This window comes from Phaseolus vulgaris, chromosome 5 (assembly GCF_051622355.1).
Source record: "Phaseolus vulgaris cultivar YP4 chromosome 5, ASM5162235v1, whole genome shotgun sequence".
NCBI lineage: Eukaryota > Viridiplantae > Streptophyta > Magnoliopsida > Fabales > Fabaceae > Phaseolus > Phaseolus vulgaris.
The window spans coordinates 30,268,256-30,272,008 of NC_143502.1; the positions used below are offsets into that span (position 1 = coordinate 30,268,256).

Below are 3,753 nucleotides of genomic sequence, written 5' to 3' on the forward strand. Positions count from 1 at the left end.
GTCCTTGGGCCTCTTCCATCAGTTTGGGCTTGTAGTGAGTCCTAACTAACCCCTTGAGTATTTTTTGAGCTCGTGGTCACTCCTGGCTAACCTCGTTCAAGTATGATTTCTACAAGACACTTCTCATTTAATCAAGTATTCTTTTACATGTCACTCCTAACTCTACCAAGTTTTTTTTTACAAGCCACCCCTAGCTAAACCAAGTATTTTTTTTACAAATCACCCTTGGCTAAACTAAGTATTCTTTTGCAAATCACTTGTAGCTCAGACAAGTATTCATTGAACAACTGGTGACTTTTTTTTACGGCAAGTGTACCATGTTAGAAGTAATCATTTGTCCCCAAAAATGAAAATCGAACCCACAAGGAATAGTTGAATTATCAAGTATAAGATTCACTAAATAGAAGTAATAAGTACAAGTTTGTAGGATGTTTGATGTATATGATTGCAAAAATGTAAATAAATCATGGTAAACAGTTGTTTATTCAATTGAGAAAATTGATATTGGGTTCATCCTTCTTACTCTTTTGTATTTTGAAAAGAAATATTACATTGTAAATTATAAAACAATTGTCTCTCTTTATCTCTTTTTGAATAAGCATTAGGATATGGTAAATCTTTTAAAGGAACACCTCTCTCCTTATTTTCACTATTTTTCTCTCTTTTTTCCTTTTCGTCCCCAATCCTATTCTTCTCTCTCTTCATCTTATCTCTCTCTATCTCAGCCTCATCTTTTCTTTCTTTTTCAGAAACTAATTTACCAACATCCCCTTCTCTTGCTATTTTACCACTTTCAATTGTAATTATATTGCATTGTTACTCTAGGTTGGTCTGTGAGTTGGCTGAAAACTGATCACTCTGTCTCTCTGCTAATTGTTTGGCAATTTGTCCTAGATTCATTTCTAAATTTCTTATTGCTGCTATATTATTCTCTTGACGGACCAAAGCAACTTTCACAAATTTTTCCAAGGTATCTTCAAATTTGTTCAAACTTTCAAGAACAATTATAGGAGTTGTTGTTGTAGTTGGAAAGAACCTTGCTTGTTAGATGGGCCACTATCTTGTGTCCACCCAAAATTTTGATTCTGATTTCTTTTCCAACCTTGAGAACAATTATTATTGTTGGAGAACCACCTTGCCTTCCCTAATTGCCCTTGTAATTTACTTATGCTTTAGATGAATTATTTAGTAAGAACAATCATCATTGGGATGATCACCTCCGCAAAAATCACACCTTATTGGTTGACTTTGACTCTGAAAAGATTGCACAACTTGTAATTGTTCTGGAAATTTATCCATTTGTGCAGTTAATACTTCAAATTGTTGTGTCAGGATTTTATTCTGAGCCAGAAGTGCATCTGAAGTCCTCAAGTCTAACAACCTTTTCTTCTGAATTCCTTGTCTATCATGCTGGGCTTGATAATCTATGTCAAAGCATCAATAATCTTTGTCGCCTATTCCACATCAACAACAATCATTGTGCCACCAGCTGCAACATCTAAGAGCATCTTGGTATCAAATCTAAGACCATTATGAAAAAAGCTCAATTGAGCAATGTATTCAAACACATGATTTAGGCATTTTCTCGACATCATTTTAAATCTCTCTCATGTCTCATGGAAGGCTTCATCTGCTCCTTGTCTGAACATAGAAATCCCATACTTTGCTTTAATGTAGTGAGATAATGGAAAAAAGTCTTTGTAGATATTTTTCCTCTACATCCTTCCAACTATTGAGACTTTAATTTGGATGTGATTGAAGTCATTCTTTAGCCTTTCCTACCAATGAAAAACGAAACAAACACATATAAAAAATTTCAATACCCTCTGATTGAAAGCCTATAGTTCCCACCAATTCATAAAATGTAGACAAATGTGTATATGGGTCCTCATGATCCATTGCTGTAAATTGACGGGTATTATTAAGACTAAGGAAAGCAAGTTTCATCTCCAACGCATTGACAATAACAGGTATTGCAATACTAGAAAAATGCGTTGGCCCCTACTACATGGCATATTCTCCTAATGTTATTCTAAGAGGTGGTACTTGCTCTTTCGCCAGTTGTTTCCCTCCTAAAAAATTTTAATAGGAAAGGAAGAAGTGGTCGAGGATTCTTCTTTAGTGTCTCCTTGTCTTTCTTTTCTCTTTGTCTCTCTGTTTCTTTTAGTTAATTTTTCAATCTCTAATTCAAATAATAATTGGTCTTTGGAAACTTGACCTCTTAATATCATATAAGACAACTCACTCAAGTGTTAGCACAAGGATTCTTCTTTAGTGTCTCCTTGTCTTTCTTTTCTCTTTGTCTCTCTGTTTCTTTTAGTTAATTTTTCAATCTCTAATTCAAATAATAATTGGTCTTTGGAAACTTGACCTCTTAATATCATATAAGACAACTCACTCAAGTGTTAGCACAAGGATTCATTCACAATACAAAAATGATTTTTTTTAAGTAAAATTGAAAACAAATAAACTAAATTCAAAATAAATCTGAAAATAAAAAAAATTAAAATATCCATAATATTTTGGATTTTGTACTTAAAAATTAAATTATTCCCCAGCAACAACGCCAAAAACTTGATGATATTTTTACGGCAAGTGTACCATGGCAGAAGTAATAATTTGTCCCTAAGGATGAATATCGAATCCATAAGGAATAGTTAAATTAACAAGTACAAGATTCACTAAATAGAAGACAATAAGTAAATGCGTAGGATATTTGTTGTATGATTGCAAAAAATGTAAATAAAGCAAAATAAAGAGTTGTTGATTGAATTGAGAAAATTGGGATTGAGATTCGTCCTTCTTACTCTTTTGTATTTTTAAAAGCATAATAATATTTTATCATTTCATTGATATTTTATCATTTCATTATGAAAAATGCTCAATTGAGTATTGTCTTCAAACCCATGATTTGGGCATTTTCTCAACATCCTTTTAAAAATCTCTCATGAATCATAGAAGACTTCATCTGCTCCTTGTCTAAACATAGAAATCTGAGGCTCTGCTTTGATGTAGCGAGATAATGGAAAAAATCTTTGTAGAAATTTTTCCTCTACATCCTTCTAGCTTGTGAGACTCTAATTTGGATGTGATTTGAGTCATTCTTTAGCCTTTCCTGCCAATGAAAAAGGAAAGAAATGCGTATAAAAATCTTCAATACCCTCTGATTGAAAGCCTATAGTTCCCACCAATTCATAAAATGTAGACAAATGTGTATATGGATCCTCATGGTCCATTGCTGTAAATTGATGGGTACTGATAGGAAAGCAGGTTTCATCTCCGAGGCCTTGGTGGTAGCAGGTATTGCAATACTAGAAAAATGTTTTGGCCTCTACTGCATGGCATAATCAATAAGTGTTCTCCTAGGAGGTGGTACTTGTTCTTCTGCCAGTTGTTTTCCTCTTGAAAAATATTAATGGGAAGGGAAGAAGTGGTGGAGGATTCTTCTCTAATATCTCCTACTCTTTCTTTTCTCTTTGTCTCTCTATTTCTTCTAGCTGTTATTTCAATCTCATTCAAATAATAATTGGTCTTTGGGAACTTGACCTCTTAATATCATATAAGACAACTCACTCAAGGGTTAGCACAAGAATTCGTTAGCAATACAAAAATGAACTATTTTAAAAAGAATAAAAATAAAAACAAATAAAATAAATTGAAAATAAATTTGAAAATAAAATAAAATAAATCTGCAATTAAAATTAGATAAAACAAAATTAAAATAGTAAAAGAAAAACAAAAACAATAAACATA

At 32.5% G+C, this 3,753-nt stretch overlaps 2 non-coding genes across 2 annotated transcripts; both read left to right on the forward strand.

The window, feature by feature from the left end:
* The first annotated feature begins 1,563 nt into the window (after window positions 1-1,563).
* LOC137836267 (small nucleolar RNA R71) lies at window positions 1,564-1,668 on the forward strand. Its single transcript, XR_011085233.2, has one exon. It is a non-coding gene; the product is annotated as a small nucleolar RNA R71 (small nucleolar RNA).
* Window positions 1,669-2,901: 1,233 nt separating this feature from the next.
* LOC137836253 (small nucleolar RNA R71) lies at window positions 2,902-3,001 on the forward strand. The gene has a single exon (XR_011085232.2). It is a non-coding gene; the product is annotated as a small nucleolar RNA R71 (small nucleolar RNA).
* Window positions 3,002-3,753: the final 752 nt, after the last annotated feature.